General features: G+C 50.1%; 1 protein-coding gene and 1 non-coding gene across 2 annotated transcripts in view; one reads left to right on the forward strand and one right to left on the reverse strand.

The window, feature by feature from the left end:
* LRFN2 (leucine rich repeat and fibronectin type III domain containing 2) overlaps positions 1–25,922 on the reverse strand; it is a 202,056-nt gene that overhangs the window by 11,515 nt on the left and 164,619 nt on the right. The window lies entirely within an intron of this gene.
* LOC147346758 (U6 spliceosomal RNA) lies at positions 5,663–5,767 on the forward strand. The gene has a single exon (XR_015153332.1). It is a non-coding gene; the product is annotated as a U6 spliceosomal RNA (small nuclear RNA).

The raw sequence follows: 25,922 nt of genomic DNA on the forward strand, positions 1-25,922 counted from the left end.
ATGGCAGGTAACATTTATTGAACACTTACTATATGCCAGTCAGTGTTCTAAGCACTCTACCTGTATTAACTGATTTAATCCCCACAGCAGCTCTATGAGGGAGGTACTATTATTACCCCCAGTTTACACAAAAGAAGAAATCAAGGCTCAGAGGAGTTAAGTGATCTGCTCAACAGAGAAAACATTTGTGCCTGGCCGAGACTTGAACCCAGCACTCTCAATCAATGCTCTTGATAACCCTGAAGTACCTCTCGTAATAATGCTCCCCACTTTAGAGATGAGAATTAGCCGAATTGACCTGAAGCCACAGAGCTAATCAGAGACGAGAGTTCCATGAGTGGTAAGCGTTGTCCTACTACTTCTGAAAGCTTCTGGGAGGCCTGAAGGAAATGAGGGGGCTGCCTGGTTCTCTGTGGGCAGTTTTCCCATAGAGGGAGCCGCTGCCAGTGCAAAGGCCCTGAGGCAGGGACCTTGAGAAGACCGGTTTGGCCAAAACAGAGTGATGGAAAGGGAGAGTGGTGGGAAACGAAGTCACCAAATTAGGAGCCAGGAGCTGGGTTCTAGAGGCCTTGTCTGGTGTGCCAGCTCCAAGGATTAGACGAGTGCTGGTGTTGAGAAGAATTCTGAGGCTGTGTTCAAACTCAGCAGGACAGACTGCCGTGGGTCTGGAAGGACCTGTCTTTTGTATTTGTCGTTTCTGATCTCGGGATCAGAGAGCAATTAGAGAGAAGGACTGTAATTACCAATATGTATCGCAGAATCCCCTCTTCTGGTCTTGCGCCAGGTGCTGGCCTTCCCTGAATGCAGGGCCCTGAGTGATAACAGGGGCAGGCCCGTGGCTCCTTCTCAGAACAGGATTCCCATAGAGCCGGCTCGACTCAGTGAGGGCTCCGAGAATCAAGAGCCTCTCATTAGCTTCTGAGAAGGGCCAGGGGCCAGGCTCAGTCACTGCCCCACAGCCCCTACCCCTCCTGAGAACACGGGGGCTCTCCTGGGTGCCTGAGGCACTCTGTCTTATTGGCAATGATTTTGTCCATCAGAGAGTAAAGGAGTCACATTCAACAGGAGTGAGATTCCGAGGCAGAGAACCCCAATATCCATTCCCACAGCCCTGAGGACAGCAGGCGGGGCTGGGGATCAAAACTTCCGGTTACACCGGCCTCAGATGACCTCCCTGGCTCCCCACCCCCACCCTTCCTCTACAAATGGCCAGTGCGTCCTGTTAAGGCCCAGGTCAGGTCAAGTCCTTCCTCTGCCCCATGCCCCCAGTGAGGCCTGTCTCACCTAGTCAGAGTCTCTCCTGCCCCACGGGCCCTTTGTGATCTCCTCTCAGCCCTCCCAGTTTCCCTCATCCTACTCAACCCACCCACTCTGCACCAGTCTCCTGGCCTCCCTGCTACCCCTCAGACTTGCCAAGGGTGCTCCTGCCACAGGGCCTTTGCACTGCCTGTTGCCCTTACCTGGATGCTCCTCCTCCAGACGTCCTACACTCCCTGCCTCATCTCCTTCAACTCTGCTCCAACGTCACCTCCTCTAACTGCCCTATTTAACACTGCCAGCTTCCCCATCTGTTGCCCCCTGCAAGCCCCTTACTCTGCTCTGTCTTTTCCCACTGCATTTTTATTGCCTGACAGACACTGTCGTTTGCTTATTTACTAGGCTTCCTGTTAATTCTCTCTCTCTCTCTTCTCCCACTAGAATCTCAGTTCAGGGTTAAGATCAGGGTTTTTTGTCTCCTTTGCTCACTGATATTTCCTCAGCCTCTAAAACAACACTTGGCACATAGTAGGCCCTCAAGAACATTCGGAATGAAGTGAATGTTCTGTATTGGCACTTCCCAATATAGTAGCTGGGCTTCCCAGGTGGCTCCGTTGGTAAAGAATCCATCTGTAATGTAGGAGGGTGGGGAAGATCCGCTGGAGAAGGAAATGGCAACCCACTCTAGTATTCTTGCCTGGAAAATCCCGAGGACAGAGGAGCCTGGAGGGCTACAGTCCATGGAGTCACAAAGAGTCAGACACGACTGAGTGACTAACAAATCAAATAAATAAAGTGCAGTAGCTATACATGGCCTTTCAGTTCCTCCGTCACACTAGGCATATTTCAAGGGCTCAACGGTCACAAGTGGCCAGTGGCTCCACACTGGACCGTGCGGCTGGGAAGCAGCCCACCGTCACAGAGTTCTACTCACCGAGACTCTATGCCCCTCTCCAGCAGGTGGTAGGAGTCCTGCCATCTCCCACGTGAGCCCCGGCGCCCCCAAAAAGGTGGGCCAGGCCGGGGAGCGTTGTCAGGCTCACAGACACCCTCCAAACAAGGACAATTGATCTCGTAGGCTTCAATCCAGGCCTCTGAGCTCTCTGTCTTCCTAGGCCTTCTCTCTGTGACTCTGGAGAGTTTCAGCCCTTCTTTTCAGCTCTTCCAGCTTCCCTTGGCTCCTGGGCCTTCTAGGTTCACTGGGGTCTCTCTGGGGCTCCCCCAGGCCTGACGCAAGCTTGTTGCCCCTCCTCCACAGTGCTCTGCCTGTCTGCCTCTCACTCAGCCTGTGGTCCAGCCCCTTTCCAAGCAGCCTCCCTTTACCCACGGTTCACAGGCTGGGCCAGCCCCAGGCCAAACCAGAGAGGCTTTGGCCCCGCTGGTCCCCCCATTGCTGCAGGGCGTTCCTGCATTCCCACTTTTCATCTACTAGCTATCCTTAGACTTCTGCTTTGTCTCTATTAAGAAAAGTCCCTGATGAATCCAGTCACCATTATGACTGTCACCCTTCTCAGGAACAGACACCTTTAGAAAGAGAGGTGGTAGAGGGCAATGGTGACCCTGGAGATAGATAGATGCTGGGTTCAAACACTGCTTCTGCCCCTTCGTAGCTGAAATCACTTACTGGTGGTGGTAGAGGGGGCAAATTCTTTACCTTCGGGGCCTATTTTCCTAGAAATATCCTATTTCTGTAAAATGAGGCATTTATAATCTCCACTCTGTGGGGATGTTATAAAGTTTAAATGAGTCATGATTCATGGGGAACCTGGATCAGTGTCTGGCACACAGTAAGAGCCACTGGAGGGTTTGTTATATAAAGGACTGGGTGATGCTGAGCTAAAAGTAACGTTTATCTCTGACAGTGGAAATCCAGGCCTCAAGGGTTCGTGGCTGGCAAATCTCTTGCAAGCATCTCATGGGAGATGTGGGAGGTGCCTGGATCCTGGCTGGGCCGACAGGAGACCTCGTGGCTTCAACAGCATGTCTCCCCCCACCCTCATCCCGTCCCCCCTGCTCCCACCTCATGTGACTCCAAAAGTCTTTTTCAGATGACACCTGGTGACAGTGTTCATTCAGCCCTGGCTGAGTGATTGCAGAGATTACTGGAAAATAAACCAAAGGGAGCCAAGTCCCAGCAAGCTGCCTCTTCACCCACCTCCCCAGGGTCAGGACTTACCTGATGACAGGTAAGGATCTGACCTGGGGAGGCCCTGCCTTTGCTCCCTGACCCGGCACTTGCGACAGACCCAGCTACCTGGCAAGGGTTTGGGAAACCACCAGCCTCTGTGTTCAGCTGAGACCACAGTGTCAGGGCAGGAATTCCTCCCTGTTCCACGGCATCCCTTCATCAAGCGGGTAAAGCCGAGAGGTCAGCATGTGAGCGTGGGGCTGGACCCCCAGAGTTCCAAGCCCAGTGCCATTGCTCACTGGCTCTGTGACCTTGGGAAAGCCACTTAACCTCTTTGTAGAGGGGGACAGACAATAGAGCCTCCCTCACTGGCTTGCTATGAAGATGAAATGAGCCAGTGCCTGCAATTGAAACTGTCCCTGGTCCATCACGAGCTTAGAGGATGCTACCGATTCTGACCGAGGGGGGTCATCTGGTCCCAATGAGGCCAGAGATGAATCTGCAGCATGAGGTTAGATTAAATACTAGCTGGGGAGGCAGGCGCACAGTCCCACTCTAGGCCCGCTGGCCGAGCTCTGGTGGCGGGACTCTGCACTGGCCCAGCCAGCCCTCCAGCCCGGCCCGTCTCCGGTTGACCCGCCACGATGCTGCAGCTCCTTCTAGCCCTCCCTCTGCCACCTCCACTCTCAGATCACAGGAAGGGTGGGCCGAGGGGGCCATCGACACCTCTGGCTGTTGGCCCTCCACTCACACACTTCCACGGACACACCAGACAGCCCCACCTCCAGCTTCACACAACCCTGAGCAGCTCAGAATTCCTGCTCTCACTGCTGAGGTCTGACAGTTGCCGCTTGGTCCCACCAGTCCCAACTCAACCCCATGGGGACACCCACGGGACAAGGCGTTTCTTTCTTGAACATATGTTGGCGCTTCCCAAACTGTGCAGCAGCTCTCTCAGCCTGCCTTGCGTTTCCACTTCTCCGGAATGAACATTTCCATCCCTCCCCACCATCTCCTTGGGACTTGCTCTCCAGCTTGCACCCCAGCTGCTCCCCTCTGATCACATGCCCATCTGTCTTTGGCCCTCCTCTCTGCATGTATGAGTGTTGGGGGTGGGTTTGAACTCTTAGAAAAGCATCACTTTCCCCCAAGTAGACCCTACTTTTCCTGAGGCCCCCCACCCTAAGACAACACTCTGTTCAGGAAGCCGCATCGCAACCACAGCTCACCCTAAGCAGGCAGTTAATGGAAACGCCCTCAGATTACCCACGTTTAAGCCACACTGCTCCCATCCTGCTCCCTGAAGTCACGTCTCCACCACTGTCGGCTGAGCCCACCCAGGCAAGGCCCCCTACCCACACCAGGCCTCTCTCTCTCTGTATATCCTTCTCTCTCTGTCTCTCCTCATCCACGTTTCTATGGATATGGGACTTTTCTCTGCATTTAACTGTCCTTGGCTTCCAGCCCCTGAGGATTGGGTCAGCACAATACAAAATGCAAAGCGCTAGTCACTCTGTCATGTCTGACTCTTTGCAACCTCATGGACTGCAGCCCACAGGCTCCTCTGTCCACAGAATTCTCCAGGCAAGAATACTGGAGCAAGTAGCCATTCCCTTCTCCAGGGGATTTTCCCTGACCCAGGAATTCAACCTGGATCTCCTGCATCACAGGTAGATTCCTTATCATCTGAGTCACCAGGTCGGCACATCACAGGGAAAAAAAACTGTGGTCTTTGGAACCTGGCAGAAACCTCTCTTTGAAGGCTGGTTCTGCCCCCGACCAACGGTGTAACTCGCGGTCACTTTTTCCCTCTCTCTGAACTTCAGTTTGCTCACATGAGAAATGGGGAGAGCGGTACCAACCTCCTGCAGTGAGTGTGATACATGATGTGTGCTGGGGAAAACACGACTGCCCCTCCTCTCCTTCCCAGGGCCACTTGGTACCCCAACGACGATGACGATGGCGATGATCATTGCCATTTATCTCCTCAAGGAGCTGAGAAAAACTTGCTCAATAACAATTCATCACTTACAGAAGAAACACAGAAGGTGTCAGACCAATTATACCTCATTGTAAACACAGGAGTGAACAAAATGAAGATTCCCCACCAGCCACCTCCAAACGCACTAGAACAGCCAGCAGATGCCAAGTCAGTGCCACCCAGGGATGTACCCGATCAGACAACCCTGCCCAGCCAGCAGATCTGTGATTTCCCAGGGGCACCGCGCAGAGGCAAAGTCACCTGTGGCGCCAACTCCTTAAAAATGTCACGCCGGCGCTTACTTAAGCTACGAATATACTTGAATCAGAATGATGCAGAAGAGATTAGGATGATCCTTGCACAAGGATGACAAGCAAATTCATGAAGCATTCTGCATTTCTATGAAATGTTGACACATGTTACAGCTTGGGTGAATCTTGAGGACATAATGCTGAGTGAAACAAGCCAGACACAAAACAGAAATATTGTGTGTCTCCCCTTACAGGAGGTACCTAGAGTGGTCAAATTCATAGACTGACAGTAGAAGAATGTTTGCTAGGGGCTGGGGGAGGAGGGAATGGGGAGTTAGCATCAGACTGGCACAGAGTTTCAGTTTAGGATGATGGAAAAGTGAAGATGGGTGATGGTGATGGTTCTACAACGCAAATATACTTAAGGTTCTTGCACTACAGACTTAAAAATGGTTACAATGGTAATTTTATGTTATGTACATTTTAGCACAGTAACAAAGTGGCCAAAAAAGATGCTTGTTGCCTTTTACCCCCATTGTAATCCCCTCCCTCTATCAGATCAGAAGCTTCTTGAAGAAGGGAACTGTATCACTCCCTAGGTAAGTCTGTGCTAGGGTGAAAAAAGCTTATTGACCATGCAATGTAGGTAAGTCGCTTCACATCTCTAAGTCTCCCTCAGTTTTCTTGCCTACAAAATGGGTTAATAGCATGGATCCTACAGTATCTTTGTGAAACTTAAACACAATAGTATTTGTTAAGTACTGAGTACAGTGCTCAAGATATGTTTGTGCAATAAAAAGCAGCCATCAGTAGAAATTAATACATTTTAAATTAATGCTTCAACAAATTTTTTTTAAAAAATAGCAGTAATCAGTATTACCTTTAGCAACTTAGCAATAAGTGTTTCTCTGTGCTGTTTCTTAGAGGCCTCAAGAGTTTACTGGGGAAGAAAAAGCAGTCATGATGATACTTGGATTTGGTGCCTGAAGATCGAGTTCAAACCCTGGCCCTGGCAGCTACTAGCTGAGTGAGACTAGGAGATTGTTGAGAAAACCTACCAAGCTCCTGTCTGCACGTGGTAAAGTGCTTGCAAAGGTGAGGTGTCATTTTTTTTTTAAATGACGACCCTCAACAGCTCTGCATGAATGAGGAACTGAGAAACTGACAGGTGCTCCAAGTTACATGCCCGAGGCTGTACCCCGCGACCGAGGGGGCTGCTCGACTTCCGGCTCACTGAGCTGCAGGGCCATCGTGCTTGCTGCCTTACCCCACGGAGAGATGTCCTTTCAGCTGGTGGTCTCGTGGAGCCCACTCGGCACTTCTCCGGCCTGCACTTCTGCTGATCCTGCCCTGGACATCTCTGCCTCTAACAAGCAGGCTGACTGGGAAGGGATGACTCAGGGTAGGGAGAAAACCTCTGTGGGCAATGGGGAGGCCACTCTGTCCAGTGGATGGAGAAGCAGAACTGTCCACACCCACCAAATATTCTCCAGTCCAGCTGGAGGGACAAGACTCTAACCCTGGCTCTCTCATGGACTTGCTGTGTGACCTTGGGCAAGTCACCTTCCTTCTCTGTGTTCCAGTGTCCAATTCTGACATCTAGAACTCCACAAGAATATTACTGGGAGAGGGGTGATGGGAGCAAGGGAGAGGCAGGAGGAGAGAAGGCCAGGCACAGTCATCAAAGGGCTGTGGGAGTTTGGGCACCGGGTCCCCAATTCTGAATGGGATTTGACACCAGAGTGACCTGGGCTCTGGGCTTCAGTCCTGACTCACATCTTACTGGCTGCATAATCTTTACCCCAGTGCTTAACTTCCCAGAGCTTAGTCGTCTTGATTGTAAAAGCAGTCTGCAAAGCTAATCTGCAGAGTCGTATGAGAATTAAATTAAGGAAGGCGCTGACATGCAATATATACTCAATAGATCATGTACGTATCTAGTGAATGCTTACTTTATCATCTATCCATCTATCATCTGTTTATGTATCATATCTATCTATCTGTCTTCTACCTATCACCTAACTATCATCATAGTGTCATCATGTCATCATAGTGTCATCATAGAGAACATGAACACCATCCAACCCACCCATCTCCCAGTAGGACCTCTTGCAGTGGTGAAGGTGAACTGCCTGGGGTCACTGGTGGGGTGTCTGGGGGTTGTCGCCCCTGTACTAAGTGGGAAGATCGACTTCACTGTGGGACTTCCTCATGAGTTGAGAGTTTTCAGGTGAGGCTGGCCTGGGTGTAGCCATGCATCCTCATGGTTTAACTGGGAACAACTTAAAGCGCTATTCGTATCTTCCCCTCCCTCACCCCCTCCCCCAGCCTGGGGGCAGCAGCTCCTGTGGGGACAATGAGCCTCCAAATGTGCTTCAGGGTCCCAGGAGGACAGCCCACCATCAGTCTCTGATCTCAGCAGGGAAGTAATCCTGTGAGCACAGCACACAGCTCTGGAGCTTCCTGGGAGTCTCTCCAGCGCTGTTTATTGGGGGTGCACAGGTCCAAGGCCCCAGGCTCACTTCTCCCTCTCCTGGTCGGGCCGGGGAGCGGCCCTGCTGCAGCTGCAGCGGGGGCTAGGCTGGTGAGCCGCCTGCTACTCTCCCAGCCACACAGGCGGGATAGAGGGTGAAGCCCCACGGAGGAGCTGCGTGTGTGTCCACTGACTGGTGCGCAGGTGTGTGGGTGTGTTGTGTGTGCATGCCTGCTGACTAGGGTTGAAGCCTCATTAGTGTGTGAGGAGATGAGAGTGCTGGCTTGAGGCTGTCAGTGAACGTGAGCATTTCGATGAGGCGAGCATTTGAACAAGCCAGAACGTGGAGAAAACATGCTCCAAGAGCCTGCAAGGCTCCACGTGGTCTGGTCCCACGACCTCCCTGCCCAGTCTCCCGGACCCTGCCCCTCCCTGGCTCCCGCTGCTCCCCAGACATGCTCCACCCTTGAGGCCTCACCCTGGCTGTTCCCTCTGCCTGAAATGCCCTTTCTGCAGACCCCTGCTTGACTCACCTCCTTCAAGTCGTTGCCACACCTCACCTTCTCAGGGAGGCCCGCCCAGACCCCCTATTTAATATTGCCATCTGCCCACACCCCTCCCCAGCCCCATGCCCCTTACCGGGCTCTGCGGATGGATTCTTCTGGGCCGAGCACTGACTGCTCCCCGCACGTCTATAATCTGCCCATTTATACTGCTTGTTGCCGGTTCCCCATGAGGCTGAGGATCTCCGGGTGTTCTGTTCGCTGACTGCATCCAGAGCACCCAGAAGAGTAACATTTATTTTATGGCGTATTTGCCTCCAGTTCCTCATCTGTAACATGAGGACCATAACAGAAGCTATCCATTTTGAAGAGCTGTTGGGCAAGGGAAATGAATGAATTACCTAAAAGCACCGATAACTGTGCTTGGCACAGAGCTCAGGCTGGCTATTATCACTACACTCCGTCACAGCCTGGGAGATGGAACCGAGTGAATGATCCACGCGAGGGTGAAGGTGCTTAATGCACACTTATCGCCTCACTCCCCCTCTACCCCTTGAAAATTCCCAGGAAGGAAAATTCCCTGACATCCTCCAGTCATGAAATCCATAGTTTTGGACCCCTTTTGGGTTAGGAACCTAATTATCAGTAAATTTACTATCTGGGGTTTTTCTGGTTGTCATTGTTTGTTTGTTTGTTTTAATCAAGGGAAGAAGCGAGCCAGACTCCAGCCCACCCCACCCCAGGCTGCGCGGCTCTGGGTCCCTACCGGTATTTAATAGCATGTGACCAGCAAGCGCGTCCTCTGATAGGCGTGAGAGCAGCCTGGACCACACAGCACCTGAGCCCCGGAGGCAGGTGCCCAGATTCATCTCCCAGCTCTGCAGCCCCCACTAGGCTGGATGGCCTAGGGCAAGCCCCATCCCCAATCTGAGTCACCACTCTTCCCTGGTGAGAGGCTGTGATTAGACTTTTGCTAAAGTCTTCCCAGACTCATCTGTTCATCTGACTTTCATGGGGCATCTATCTGTCGTGTGCCAGTGCTGCTGCTGGGGGTACAGCCATGAGCATGAGACACAAGTCCCCACCCCATGGAGCTGACACTCCGGGCAGGGAGAAGGCAGACAGTAAGTGAGGAACACAACTGGTAAATCACATAATATGTTAGAAAGTGGAGTGTACTATGGGAAAAAGAAAAAGCATAGCAGGTTAAAAGAAGGTGAAAGGGCTGGGGGCTGGTAGGGAGGACAGACTCAGCTCCATGTGGGCTGATCAGGGGTATTTAGAGGTGACATTTGAGGCAAGGGACATCTTACACTCCAGAAGCCTATGAATCGAAGGGGTCTTGGCACCGCTCTATTCCGTTAGGGGTCCCCTGGAGTCCCCATCTCTTCTTTTCCATCCTTCTCTGAGTATACTGAGCCCCAGCTCACCCAGTGGGTGATGATGGGGCCAGAAGACAGATCAGCCAAGTCCCCAGCGGTGGTGAGTGATTTAGCACCATCTTTATTCACACTCCGATATTTCACGGCTCCCGTGGCTCTGACGGAATAAGTATGACCTTTTATTCTTCACTTTGCTTAAGACTCAAGGTCAACAGCCCAGCTGTGATCTATCGGCTGCTCCCTCCACTGCCTTCTGTGAGCCAGGGAGCCCCAGGGCTGTCAGAGACTCATGGCGTCCCCTCCCCGCCCCACAACCCCCTGCCCCTTGGCGCTGGGCCTGGGCCTTGCTTGGCCGAGGAGGCAGTAGCCATGGTGGCTCCAGGGGATGACGGCTCACAGAGGGCAGAGACTGAGCCATAAATCTCCCTCCTCTCCCCAGAGCACCCCCATCACCAGGGCTGAACTCATGACCCAGGTTTCATTTCAGCCCTGGGAGGAGGCAGCCGTGTTCAAAGGGCAAGTCACACATTAGAACGCCCAGGGTACGGCCATCAGGTTTTTTTTTAGCATAAAGGAGTAAAAAGCCTGTCTGCCTCAGATGGAACCCTCCAGGCCCTTCAGGCAGCCGAAGCCTCTTGCTCTCAAAGAAGCCTGGCTTTGCTCGCCAGACACCACCAGGACTGCCTGGAAGTTCTTCCCCATGTCTTAACTGAGACCCCTCCCTGAAGCACTCCCCTCTCCTGCCTCTCCTCTATGTGTGCATGGTTGGGGGGGAATGGTCTGGTCTGGTTCAGATTCCCCCTGTTTCCTCCTGGTGCTTCTGAGTGACCTGGGTTTGCTAATAGACTAGGTGGCTGGGAAGGAGCGGCTAGACTGTCTGAAAGGAAATGTGGTCACCGACCTCTATTTTGAACACACCACCTGTGACCCCGAGACACTTGCCTTGCTCCTCTCCATCCTAACTCATGTCCTGGGAAGGAAAGGAAGGGTCAGAAGCTCTCTGGAGCACAGCCAACCTAGACTTGAATTCTGGTTCTGCCACTTTCAAGCTGGGAGACCTTAGGCAGCTTACTTACCCTCTCTGATCCCAGAGATTCCTACCCTGTTAAGCGGTCTTAGGTGTAAAACTGCCTCCCAGGGGTGGTGCACATGCTTGGTGCCCTGAGAAGCACACAGCAAGCACTCAGATGCTAAGTACGTATTATCAAGGCCTCGAGGGGAAGGCTCCGGAGTCAAATCCCAGGTGAGACACCTTGACCTCTTCAGACCTCAGTTTTCTCATCAGGATCATAACAGCACCTTCTTCATTGGGATGTTGCAAGAATTAAATGAGTTAATGAATGAACTTAGATGAGTACCTGGCATATAACCATTTCTCAGAAAGGTAGGTTCTCAGTCTCATTGTCATGGCTGGAGAAGAGACCGTCCACAACCACTCAGTACTTTTGACCTAACCCCCATCAACTGACTTTGTGACTTATAATTCCACTGACCACTGACCTGAGCAACCAGGGCTCTCCTGGTGGCTCAGATGGTAAAGAATCCACCTGCAATACAGGAGACACGGGTTCAATCCGTGGGTCAGGAAGATCCCCTGGAGAAGGGAATGGCAATCCACTCCAGTATTCTTGCCTGGAGAATTCCATGGACAGAGGAGCCTGGCAGGCTACAGTCCATGGGGTTGCAGAGTTGGACATGACTGAGTGACCAAGCACACACGTATGACCTTCAACCAAGTGCATACAAGGACTTGCAACATAAAAACATGTAAAACGAGATGAGTACATTTTTAAAATGTTTTATGGCAGATCAAAAGTCATTAAGAAGGCTTGAAGTGGAGGATGCCAGGATGTTTGCTGTGATGTCCAAACACTGACCTCACTTATAATGCCCACATACCAACCAGGTGGCCACACATCCCTGGGGCCACTTCATCCTGGGAAGAACCCAGGGAGGAGGGGGTGTGGGGGCTTCAGAACATGTGAGGGGAGTGGCTTTGTAGGGCTACTTTGTCTGTGTGGGAGTTGGATCAGAGGAGACCAGGGGGCCTGAGGCTGCCTTCAGATGTGGGGGACTTCAGATGCAGTCCACTCTGCTCTGGTCAGGCCGCATCCAGTTGCTGGATCCCACACATGCAGGAGGGCACGACCTGACACGCACCTGAAGCAAGGGACACAGCCCAGGTCCCTCCTTGCTCCAGGACAAACACGCAGTCCTTCAGCTGCAGTGCCACCCACATTTCTTCCCTGATTGAGCTCCTACTTGACCTTCTGGGTCACCTCCTCCAGGAAGACTTCTCGGACCTCCCCAGCATCTGCTCTTGTCAAGCCTCACACAGCTTATCACAGCTATGGTATCTGAACCAGACTATACAAGTACACAGTCCTTTAATGCCTCCCTCCCTGGGAAATATGAGCTGCAGAAGGGTGAGGGTGTCCTGTTCCCAGTTGTCTTCCCCATGAGTGGCCCAGACCTGGCATCATAAGCAGCAGATGAAAACCTCTAGAATGACTAAAAGTGAAAGGCAAAAGTGGAAGGCAGCAGGGAGGGAGGATCTTGAATTTGAAAAAACAAATAGTACTAGGTGAGCCAGGAGAATTATCTGCAAAAATTAAATATTGTGGAAGAAGAATGAGTTTTATGCCTGATGAGGATGAAGACAGAATCTAAGGCTAGGTGGTAGAGAGAGATGAAGTTTGGGGCCTGTAAGGGAAAAAAAAAACAAACAAAAACAAAACCTCTCAACTTAAAGGCACCCAGCGGTGGTCTGGGCTCTTGAATAAAAAGAAGGGAAGGTTCTTGTGTCTGGAAGTTATCCCCCATGTGGGGCCAGTCAGCATTCCAAGAAGATGGTAGGGGTGGGAGTGATGGGTAGGAAGGGTGGTGGGCATTGTAAGAATTGGTGAAGAAATGAGAAGGCGGGCCTGGATGACCTTGAACTGTCCCCTTTTCACTCTGGACTTTTTTCAGTCTATGGGAGTAGCAAGAACTATGCCCATTTTAAAGAGTCAGAAAAGAGTTTTAAAGAATGAACAACCGAATTAGTCCCAAGACCTTGACGTCCTCCCCTCTCCCTAAACGCTGTCAAGCCCTTAGCAATATGTCCACACAAGGCAACTGGGCTTCGAGGTTTCCTAACGATGCCTTCCTGACTCTCCCTGCCACCTCCTGCTAGAGCCTCCACTGCGGTCTCTGTCATGTCTGTATCCTCTGTCTGTCAGGCCCAGAGGAAACTGCCTGAGTGAGTATCTCCCATGACAGATGGAAAGAAACACATCTCTAATGGTGGAATGTCAACCTCCTGATCTTACATGAAGGCAGTATTTCTGGGTGGGATTCTATTCCTAGGCCCCCTCTAGGAAAGATGAAGGACAATGGGGGGACTCCTTTCCTGACCTCAGGAGGGCGGGCTCCACCCACTCACTTTTGCTGCAGGACTGAAGCTTCCTTCCAGCTTCCCTGCCAGAGGGAAAGGACTGCGGAGCACCACCCTAGCCGACCTGGGAATTTTCAAAGCCTCCCTGTTCCACACAGACCGTTCTTTGATCGACAATCAAAGCTTGAAGGAAAAGCAGCCTTTGGAAGCAGCCCTTGGCAATGGCTCACACGCAGTGGCATTCTGACGGGTGGTAAAAATATCTCTCTGGTGTTCAGTGCCGGCTGTTGCCACCATCGCAGTTTCCAAGATCCTGTCTCCATGCCCAGGGCCTCAGCAGCCTCCCCACCTGTCCACACACACACACCCCAGGACCCGAACACAGGTCACCCAGCCCCTGACCACCGGCCACCCTCAAACCCACAAGGGCCGCCCCAATCGTTGCGGCCAGGCACCAGCAAAAATGCTCTTAAGAGCCACTAGAGAGGGAGATTTAGTCTCAGAAATACTGCAGCACATGCCTAATGAGCTAATTAAACAGGAACATAAATAATTACTTCCCTATCAGAGTGAGAGGACTTGGGGGGAGAGGGCAGGGTGCTGACTGGAGGAGCTGGGAGAGTGATGGGTGAGCTGTGATGCTCTGGAGGGGGAGATGGGAAACTCCTCTCTCCGCCGTGGCTGTGGGCTGGGCCTCGGGGAGGTTCCCGGGCCAGGCAGACGCAGCTCCAAGGATTCTGCCAGAAAAATCATCACAAGATGCCATTTTGTTCCCTTCCTGAGTATTTCCTGCTCACTCATATGCCCACACCCTGACCTCCCTCCCACTATTATAACAAGCCCAGGAGGGGAAATTTCAGTGGAAGGGGTCCTCTTCCCATTTTATGGATATGGGCATTCAGGAGCAGGAGGGTCTCAAGACATAGCTAAGACTCCAACAACCATGGTGTACCTGGTCTCCCTGCTTCCGCCCCTGCCCCCTGTGGTCTCCAGATTCTGTAGTCAGCCAGAATTGTCTTTCTTAATCACATCATGCCACTCTCCTGTGCTCATCCCCGCAATGACTCCCATCTCATCCCACATAAAGTCCAAGGCCTCACATGGCCTGCGAGGCCCTACCTGATCCAGCCACATCCAATTCTCTGACCTCACTCACTGTCACTCTCCCTCCAGATGCAGTGGAGTCTGGCTGCATCTCCCAGCAGGACAAGGACACCCTACTCCAGGGCCTTTGGCGTTGCTGTTTCCTCACTGCCTGCTCTTTCTCTCACTCCATTCCGGCCTCTGCTCCAATATCACTCTTTAGAAAGGCCTTCTCTGGCCACCCATATAAAACAGCGCTCCCCAGTGTATCCTTACACTACTTATTTCTTTTCCTAGCACACATTTAACATTTTTCATCCCTCTCCTCCATAAGAACGTAAGCTCCTTGTAGACCAAGGCTTTGCCTATTTTGTTCTAACCTTATGGTCTTGAGTAGATTCTACCCCAAAGCCAGCACTCAACAAGTATTTACCAGTTGAATAAATAAAAAACCTAGATACCAAGAGTCAAAGTGCAGTTTGTGTCTAGACCATCCAGTTCCAAATCCGGAGTCCTTCCGTCACAGGTCGTTTCTCCCCTCAGAGCTTGACCCTGGCTCCCCACAGCCAAAAGGAGAAAGCCTGAAGTCAGGACAGCTACAAAGTCTAGCTCCACCCCCTCCACGTAAGAGAATGAAGTACACAGCACATCTTTAGAACAATACCTGGAACGTAGTTCAGTTCGGTCGCTCAGTCGTGTCCGAGTCTTTGCGACCCCATGAATCGCAGCATAGAATGTAGTTAGGGCTCAGTAAATACAGCTACTGGGTGTGACACTCCAGGCCACCCACAGTCTACTCTCTTCCATTCTCTCCGAACAAACCTATTGTTTCCATAGACCAGAGGGTATCCAAAAGTGGCCCCGGATGGACAGCATCAGCATCACTGGGAGAATATGTTAGAATTGTAGATTCTCAGACCCCACTCCAGACCGAATGGGTCAGAAACCCAGGAGGGTAGGGCCCTGCAGCGCTGTGCTAACAGTGCTAAGTTTGTTAGTGATTCTGACGTGTGCTCAAGTTTGAGACCCACTGCACTAGAGATAGCGTTTCCACCAAATCAGCCAGGTGTGGTAGACTGAGCTGCTGGACCTATTCCTTCACTTCTCTTTAATTGGGCTTTCTAGGTTGTTCAGTGGTAAAGAATCCTCTTGCAATGCAGGAGATGCAGGTCCGATCCCTGGGTCAGGAAGATCCCCTGGATAAAGGAAATGGCAACCCACTCCAGTATTCTTGCCTGGAGAATCCCATGGACAGAGGAGCCTGGTGGGTTATAGTCCATGGGGTCGCAAAAGAGTCAGATATGAATGAACAACTAAATACCAATAAAATGAAATCTCCACAGTCTTGCCATGGCCTGATGGTGGGTGATGTGCATGCCCTGCCCCTTGACTGGGCTTGGCCTTGTAACTTGCTTTGCCCCATGGGATTTAGCCGATGTAATGCCAGCAGAGGCTTGATGTTTGCTTCTTCACCTGCCCTCTTCATTTCTGCTATCACCATGAGAAAAACATACTCTGGATGACCACTGCCCCTGTACCTGAGCTCCAGAATAAAATACATGGAGAAGATTTAAACCAGACTTGGAGCCTGGAGCCCAGCCCAGCTGAGACCCAGTGAATTCCAACCAACTTGCACACCCACAAGGAATAAGATTCAAGAAGCTGTAAGCTACTGAGATTTTGGACTTGTTTGTCATGCAGCATTACTATTGTGGCAGCACTGACTAATACACCAGGGTTTTCAGGGGTCCTTGACTGGGCCTGATCATTCCTGCCTTGGCCTCTTTATTATTGCTTCCACCTAAAACAGCTAACTCCTCCGCTCTTCCTTCCAAATCCCACCTACTCCCCAGGACACAGCTTATAGCCCACTCCACCTAATTCCAGAAGCTCTGCCCACCCAGCCACAGAATACACCCCTCCCCACCCAGGCTTGTGAATGCACTTCCATTAGCTCATGAAAAAGCTCAAGTAGATCAACTTCACCAAGCAATTCATTTACATTTTCACCTTTTAGGTGGTCAATTACTAAATTGAACAGCCCCCTAACTTAGTATCATCACTAATGAATTATCTGGTTAGAAGGTTAAGTGTTTAATAGTTCCGTGTGACGTTTAATTTCTGAACAGGTACCTTCTTGACAAGGCAGTGGAAGTTGAGCTCCCACATCTGGACCCATACTTCTCCCCCCACAGCATCAGCACTGCAGCCACAGCACAAGCGGGAGGCCATCTCTGGAGCCCACCCCCGCTAGAAATAGCTCTCCTTTGTAAATAGTTAATGAGCTTATTCATCCACGTTGCACGTCTCCATGGCCCCACTCTCACCCTGGGCTGGCACATCACAGTCTGTGGTTCTGTGTGATCCTGCTCGCTCACCACCCCCCACCACCTCTGAGGCTCTGAAGATGATGGGCGTTAATTTGACTTTACGTCTGGAGCCCTTCTGTCACCCACAGGGTGCCCACTCTCATCACACACGCACTTGCCAGACCATAGGTCTAATTGGCAAAGACTCAGACATCCCCCTCGGCTTCTTTCTCTGTCTCAGTGTCTCTAGAGATGAGAAAAGAGTGCTCAAAAGCAGCCCAGATCATCTCCATTCCCCAGGCTGGATTCAGCTACACATGCAGGCTGCTGGCTCCTGGGGTGGTGTGGGCAGGTGGGTGCCAAGAAATGTGAACGACACTGATGCTTTCATGCATAGAGCTCTCTGGGGCTGCACACCGGCCGGACAGCCATCCTCCTCCCCTGACTCCTCAGCAGATCCCTGACTTTATTTGGGAAAGCAACATGCCTGAACAAACAGCCAACTTTCTCAGCCTCTGATGCAGACTGAGGAAATACAACGGATAGAAGTGGGAGTCATGGGGTGGGATTCCTGGGGGATTCTTTCAGTGGGCTGACTCAGGGACTTCTCTGGCAGTTAGATGGTTAAGACTTCACCTTCTAATGCAGGGCTTGTGGGTTCAATCCCTGGTTGCAGAGCTAAGATCCTACATGCCTCCCAGCCCCAACCTCCCCCCCGCCCGCCAAAAAAACTAACATAAAACAGAAGCAGTATTGTAACAAATTCAATAAAGACTTTCAAAAACTAAGTAAATAAAGGGGCTGACTCATCTGAATGGTTGGTGCCTGTCTTCCTTCATCTGGCTTTCCCGGGAGCAGACTCTAAGACAAAGATTTGAGTGCCAATAGTTTATTTGGGCCCAGGACTCTCTTCTTTTGGGGAAGAAGGTCCATACAGGGTGTGTTGCTAAGCAAGTTACCATCGTGAGCAATCTGGGTTCAGTCGTATCGGGACCCTCTAGGGACTGCATAGAATACGCCTCAACTGTCTTTCTTCCCCCACTAGGGGAGGAAGCTGGGGGGTTAATCCTCCCCAGCATGGACTGGGGCTGCTTCTGGGGACATCAGCTCTCCTCCACTTCAGCTGCCCTCTCTGTGGGCTGGGCACGCAGGAGGAAGTCCTGGGGGGAAGGGTCAGCGAGCCCAGAGGCAGAGAGCCACATGTTAAAGGTTGTGCAACTTGAGAAGGAGCCTCAGTCCCTGAGGTCCATGGAACTCCCATGCCAGTCCTGAGCACCAGCCCTCTGGAATTCCATTACATGACAGAAACAAATCCTCAGTTTGGTCAAACGGCTATAGTCAGATCTTGGTGATAAGAAGCACTTCGCACTATCTGAAGCTGCTCTTCTTCACGCCTTACATCTCTTCCCATTTCACAACACCTTTGGGAGTCACTAGCGTCCCCATTTTACAGATGAGAAGCCTGAGGCTCAGAGAAGGACAGGGAGGGGAGATGAGAGCCCATGTCTGGAGTCCATGATTCTAGCCTCCTGGTATTCATCACTCAGCCTCAGCCGAAGGGCAAGAAAAATGACTCCAGCAACTAAAATGCACAAGGTGCTGTTGTTTCCTGAATGTTTCACATACTTTATCTCCTTGGAGATGATCCCATTTGAAAGAGTTTGTATTTCAGTGTTATAGATGAAACAAAGTCTAAGAGAGGTGAGATGACAAGGGCATGGGAGAGCTGGGGTGGGAACCCCGGTCTGCTGACTTCTCTCACCAGAAGTTCAGATACCAAAGCCCCACCTGTGGGATTTATAGCAGCTTGCCTCCCAGCAATGCCCATTCCCCAGGCACAAGGGCCCGATGTGGAACACACATCAGAGTCACTGGGGGAGTTTTAAAAACACGGATGCTTGGGCCCCACCTGAAGCTGGCTTGGGATCTCCTGGAGACAGGATGCAGCTCCCCATAGATTCCAACGCACAGCCAGGCTTGGGGAACACTAGGGTGGTGGGAGACCCCAGGTTCGGTGTCAGAATGCCTGGGTTTCCCACCTGCCTGACTTCTGGCTCTCCTGGAGCTGTTATGAGGCTGAACGGAGCTGGCTCTCTGGTTCTCCCTTCACTACAAGGGAAAAAAGCCACATTCCAAAAGAAAAGCAGGCTGGATACACACTGTAATAATTTTACTCCTGCTAATTTTTCTCTCTTCAGAGATGTCTTCAGACAGAACTTTAGAGAATAGAGGGAATGACACGTAGAGAATTTAGTCACCTCTGAACTGATGCCCTGAAGGTTTTGCATCTGAGTGGTGTTCATCTTGTGTGAAGCAAGAGGGGCAGGATGAGAAAGTAATGATGTGATTTGAGATGCTCCTGGAAGGCACCCCTGAAAAATGTCTCTCCTATGCTGAAACCTGCTCTGGGCTTTGAAATTACACCCTTAGAGATTCACTCTTTTGGGTCTTTCAGAGTTTCCAATTGAACTACAAAGATTTCTGAAAGGGATTATGTCTTACACCTTAATCTCTTAAAATGTTATCAGATTGTTTTCCCAGTTTACAGCTCTCTTGGAGTAAGTTTTGAAGAATGGAGCCACAAGAAGAAGCCTGGAGAACAAGGACAAGAAGAGGGGCCCAAGGAGGGAAAGTTGTCAGGCTCCTAATAACAGTAAGTACTGACATGTTTCTGATACTTCATAGTTGACCATGTAAATGCGCTTCCAAATATGTGATCTCATTCAGTTCATGCCACTATTGGTATTAATATGAGAGTGGCGTAGTGATTTGCCCATGGTCCCAGGACTAGTAAATGGTAGAGTTGGGGTGCAAACTCAGGTTCTAGAAGTGCTATATGACTGGCAGTGCATTTGGCCTAGCTTTAAAAATCTACATCTCTCAGCCTCCCTTGCAGACAGATATGGCCAAAAGAGATAGAAGCAGAAGTTACGGGAGGGAGAACCTCCTCTCCTTTGCCCTCTTATCCTTCTGCTTTTCATCTTTCCCACTGTATAGAAAGGAGATGTGATAGCTAGCATGCCAGCAGCCATTTCTCACCATGAGGAAACCTTAAGGACAGAATCTGTGTGCTGAGGATGGCTGAGCAGAAAGGTAGGAGCTGGGTCCTTGGTGGCCAGGCTGCCCAGAGACCCAGACTAAACTCCCTTCCACTGACTTCTTTTACACAAGAGACATAAACCCATATGAATTTAAATCTCCTTTGGTTGAGTTTTCTGTTCATCCTAATTGCTATGGCTAGGCCTTAGAAATGTGAGGAAAGCAACTAAAACTGGAAGAGAAAATCTCAGCAGCCTCCCAGTGAATTACCCCATCCTTCTGAGAAAAAGAAGTCACAGTTGGTGTCCCTCAGCCCAAGTCTCCAGCCTTAAGGAAAACTCCTTGGGATATTAGTGAGAAGTTTCACACAGCATGTACCTGGCATTGGATGTGGGTACGATATTTCTAGTCTTTGCTTTGTGGAACCTTGGGAAATCTCAATTCATTAAAGACTCAGTTTCATGAGCTTTAAAATGGGTCTAATATTTGTTTTGGCCATCCCTGCTTGTTGATGTCAGATTTCAATAGTCAGACAGTGTAAAAAAAATATAAAATCCAAGGCAGGCTGATTTTGGCTCTAACCAGGGAGTTCCCGGGAATCTTTCTACCCCAGTCACCCCAACTTTCTCCTTTACACATTTTTTCCCTGACAGTGGGGTCCAATCCAACCTTTCAGTAGAAGCTGCGATGTCTGTGGAAGCAGCTGAATCAAAGAACCCTTCCCCTGCATAGATGGGAGCTCTTATATCTGGTATAGCCCTCCCTGGCTTCCTTGGTGGCTCAGATGGTAAAGAATCTGCCTGCGATGCAGGAGACTGGGTTCAGTCCCTGGGTTGGGAAGATTCCCTAGAGAAGGGAATGACTATCCACTCCAGTATCCTTACCTAGAGAATTCCACGGACAGAGACACCTGGTGGGCTATAGACCATGCGGTCACAAAAAGTTGGACACAACTGAGTGACTAACACTTTAGGGAGCATCCTCCCCAGAAGTTTCTCCCCATATCCACAGGATCATAGGTTCATTAGTAAATTTCCCTCTACCCTATTGTGGAGTTCCAATTAGCTGCATTTTCATGGGGCAGAGGGCAGGGGCAATCTCCACTGGGGTATTGATTCAAAATGATGGAGTAGGCAGATTGAATCTGCCTCCTTATTTTTTCCCTAGATGAGAGAAAGACCAACAGGAATAATAATAATTTAAAAATGCCCCACTCTAAGCCTTGCAAAACTCAATAAGGTGGTCCAGCCTCCTTCAAGGTGGAGATTATGTCATGGAGGAATATGGTACGGGAAGGGGGTTCAAGATAAAGTTGCAGCAGGTCATAGAATGGCTACTATCTTCCACCACCTTCAGGGTCTCTTGCCTCATAAGCCCTCACTTTTGCTACGTGGAGATGATGACAGCAGAATAAGCTTCTCGAAGACAAGGCTGCATCCTGGCTAATTTCATGCTGTGCTTTAGAAGTAAGCTGGCTGTTCCCCTGGCCCTCCCGGGGACTGTTCTAACATCACGCCTGGTGACAGATGTTCTTGATGACTCTTAGAGACAAGTGTTTGTGAGTGTCACTTGGGCTGATAATGACATGCAGGACACTTAACTTACCATGTCATACCAGGGATGAGGCACAGCTGGGATGCGCTGTTGCTCTCTCCTTGGGGAGGGGAGGCCCCTTCTTTCTGACTCACCTCTCCCACCTTTCTTCCCCTCATTGACTCCCCTACTTCTGACACTGCTCCCATGAATGACAGTCACTTCCTGAAAGGGCAGGCCCTGGGGCTGACAGATGCAGGAGTCAGTCTTCCCCAGTCACATGGTCCCACTTGTGGACTGTCTGCGTCTAGTATGACCCAGAGCTGCCTCCAGGGCTCAGTCATGGGTACTTAGGGAAGGCGAATGCCTTGGGAGGTCAGCAAAAACCCTTAGATAATTAGAGAGCTAATCATCTGATAATAATAAAAAAAAGGCAAGACACTATTTCATAGCCAAATTCAAATCCTGATTTATCCATGGTTTGGGATTAACCAGGCCTCTGCTTCCCCTTCCTGGTATGTAGATTGTTGTTTGTCATTGTTCAGTCACTAACCGTATCTGATTCTTTTTCAACCCCATGGACGATAGCCCACCAGGATTCTCTGTCCATTGGATTTCCCAGGCAAATCAACTGGAGTAGGTTGCCATTTCCTTTTCCAGGGCATCTTCCTGACCCAGGGATCAAACCCGCCTCTCCTGAATTGCAAGCAGATTCTTTATTGCTAGGTTCCAGGGAAGCCAAGGTATATAGACTGGAACCTGATGGTTCACACACAGCTCCCAGCTCCCAGGGTTTCTGCAGGACCATGGTGTCAGTCAATGGTGACCTGTCAATGACATGTCCAATCTGGTTGGACAATTAAGCCTCCACCAAGGTCCCTGTCTGTGACCTCAGACCCTGGGCTCAAACCCCTATGAGACAGGGCATCCTAACCCTGGGAGGCAAAACGCCATGTGGCCCCAACTGGCAACTGGTAAGCATATTGTCTTGATCATGGGATAATAAGCCTTAAACAGAGTCACAGACCATCAGGGTGGGATTGTTTAAGTCAAACGTTACAGTCAGGCTGCCCACTGGGCATCCCTGGTGTGGAATCAGCTTGAATCATCCTGGTACAGGCAGCTTGCTACCCTGTGGCAGCCCTTGTTTTGTCTGCTGTCGGGCAGCCCTGATGTTTACTTCCATTCTGTTCAGTTCACCAGATATTGACCCACTAGCCTTCGTGGGCCAGGTCTCGCTAGGAGCGGGGGATACGAAGATGAGTATGCATGAGTGGCACATGTTAGAGAAGAAGAAAGATACAAGCCAAGTCCTTCTGCAGCCAGACGGAGAGCAACGAGAGAGGTATGTACAGGTGCTGCTATTGGAAATTTTTTGTTGTAATGGGCTGATGCCTGCTTTAGAGTGTGTGTGTGTTCTCTTCTACTCGTACGTTCTGTGAATAAATTAAAGGATATATGACTTCTTTCCCAAATCCTGTCATCACCAACCTCCGTCCATCTCACAAGATTCTAGAATCCCATTCTCATCAGTGGATCTCTGGATATATTGCCACTGGCGAAGATTATCTCTGAAGACTGTGTCTTCCTATAGTAAATGTGTTACAGCTCTGCTCTGACCAGCTCAAAATGACTCAGTGGTTAAAACTGCAACCTCCCATGATCTCAGCACTTGACTTCTGTTAACACAGCCCCCAATTACAGGAGTCTTTTGGCAGCTCCATCACTTTTCAGCCACAACATCCTTGAGATCAGCTAAAACTCTGAGCTGATGCCACACAAAGCTCCCATCAAGCCAGATTCTCTTCATCTTGAACTATGGCAGCTGAGTTTTTGAACCAAAAAGAATAAACATTTTCTGTGTCATTATCCATGTCAATAAGAAAATATTCTGAGCAGCGCAGAATGGGGCAGGTGTGGAGGTACAAGCCAGAGGCTTTCTCCCATGTGCACAGCAATTTGTTAAGCAATCTGGCCCCAGGGTACCGGGCTGAGCTCTCTGGAGCTTCCCACTAGCTGCCTATTTACACACGGTAGTGTGTATTGTATCAATGGGGGTGGGGTGGGAGGGAGGCTCACAAGGGAGGGAACATATGTATACTTACAGGCGACTCACACTGTCACGTGGCAGAAACTGACACAACATTGTAAAGCGATTATTCTCCAATTAAAACTAAATTTTTGGAAAAAAAGGAACTAAAAAATAATCTGGTTGACCAGTTACAAGCTCATTTCACAGTTTACGCATCTCCGTTTTGGCCCAAACTCAGGGTGGGGTTTTTGTCCACTGTCTTTGACAGTTGTGATGCACTCTGTTTACGGCGCTGAGTCACAGCCACTGGAAACCCGCTAGGATGCTTTCCAACAGCATCTACCACCCCAGAGGTTCTGGTCCACCTCCCCCATGGAGACGCGTGGGATGAACGCGTCTCATGGAGAGAATCTCGTGTCAGGAGGGATGTCACTGTGAAGGGCTGTCCTTGTGAATGATGAGGGAGGCAGATGAAAAGAACTACTGGGTCACAAAATAGTGAATATAACAAAAGAAAGACTCATGGATATAGAGAACAAACTAACGGTTATACCAGTCGGGCGGAGAGGCAAGATTGGGATAGGGGATTAAGAAGATTAAAGATTTAAAGATTAAGAATAATTTAAACTATTAACTGCAGCCATGAAATTAAAAGATGCTTACTCCTTGGAAGGAAAGTTATGACCAACCTAGATAGCAGAGACATTACTTTGCCAACAAAGGTCCGTCTAGTCAAGGCTATGGCTTTTCCTGTGATCACGTATGGATGTGAGAGTTGGACTGTGAAGAAGGCTGAGCACCAAAGAATTGATGCTTTTGAACTGTGGTGTTGGAGAAGACTCTTGAGAGTCCCTTGGACTGCAAGGAGATCCAACCAGTCCATTCTGAAGGAGATCAGCCCTGGGATTTCTTTGGAAGGAATGATGCTAAAGCTGAAACTCCAGTACTTTGGCCACCTCATGCGAAGCGTTGACTCATTGGCAAAGACTCTGATGCTGGGAGGGATTGGGGGCAGGAGGAGAAGGGGACGACAGAGGATGAGATGGCTGGATGGCACCACTGACTCGATGGACGTGAGTCTGGGTGAACTCCGGGAGTTTGTGATGGACAGGGAGGCCTGGTGTGCTGCGATTCATGGGGTCGCAAAGAGTCCAATACGACTGAGCGACTGAACTGAACTGAACTGAAACTATGAACATTTAAAATAAATAAGCAACAACGATGCATTGTACAACACAGGGAATATAGCCAGTATTTTGCAGGAACTATAAATGGAATATAACCTTTAAAAACTGTGAATCACTATGCTGTACATCTGTAAATTATGTACATCAACTATACTTCAATTAAAACATGAAAAAGAAAAGAACTGGGTCACAGTGTCCCCTGAAGACAACTCAATACCTGGGCATGATTTGGCCCCTTGGGAGTCCTTATGGGGTTCTGGCAATCGGCATTCTTTTCCAAGGGCTTACAGACATCTGTTGAGCAATCCTTTCTGGAATTTGGACTGTCCACGCCCAGCCTAGCATCCTAGGCTTTATAGAGTCTAGTCTTCAAAAGCAGAGTATCTGCACTTTTCCCATCTTGGGCACTCCTCTTTCTGTCCGTGCTGTCTCAAGCTCACTCCCATGGGCTTGGAACCTTGGCTTGTATCCTCTAGTCCTTGGACGTGACCCTTGGGGCTTGGGGACCAGAACAAATGCAGGGCAGTATGATGTGTCTCTGTTGGCCTCGGGTCCCTCCCTGAGTATTAGTCTTGCCCTTTCCACGTGGCCTGGATTCAAGTTCTATCTCTGAAACCTTGAGCCAGTTTCTTATATGGGAAGTGGAATAACGGTAGTTCTCAAACGCCAGGGTTTTGGGAAAACTGTTGAGTTCATGTGTATAAAGTCCTCAGAATAGTGCCTGGTTCAAACAAGCTCTCAATGCAAATTTGTAACATTATTGCTGTGGCCATTCTTGCCGGGGAAAGGGAGGCAATTTGGAAACTGTGGCTTTGCCTGCTGCTCTTGTCTAGTCTTCCTGCAGCTTCCTTCTCAGCCAGGAGGTTTGTCCTTCCAGCGACAAACATGGATTAAAAGCCCTGCCATGAGCATCTCTGTATCGTATATTGCTGTTGTTTAGTTGCTCAGTCCTGTCCAACTCTTTGCGACCCCATGGACTGCAGAATGCCAGGCTTTCCTGTCCTTCACCATCTCCCAAAGTTTGCTCAAACTCATGTCCATTGAGTCAGTGATTCCACTGAACCATTTCATCCTCTGTCGTCCCCTTCTCCTCCTGCTTTCAACCTTACCCAGCATCAGGGTCTTTTTCAATGAGTCAGCTCTTCCCATTAGGTGGCCAAAGTATTGGAATTTCAGCTTCAGCATCAGTCCTTCCAATGAACATTCAGGGTTGATTTCCTTTAGAATTACTAGTTTGATCTCCTTGCTGTCCAAGGGACTCTCAGGAGTCTTCTTTAGCACCACAGTTTAAAAGCTTCAATTCTTTGGTGCTCAGCCTTCTTTATGGTCCAATTCTTACATCCATACATGATTACTGGAAAAACCATAGCTTTGACTACACGGACCTT

Source organism: Bos grunniens, chromosome 23, assembly GCF_055505025.1.
Source record: "Bos grunniens cultivar Pamir isolate PY7600 chromosome 23, Bosgru_T2T1.0, whole genome shotgun sequence".
Lineage (NCBI taxonomy): Eukaryota > Metazoa > Chordata > Mammalia > Artiodactyla > Bovidae > Bos > Bos grunniens.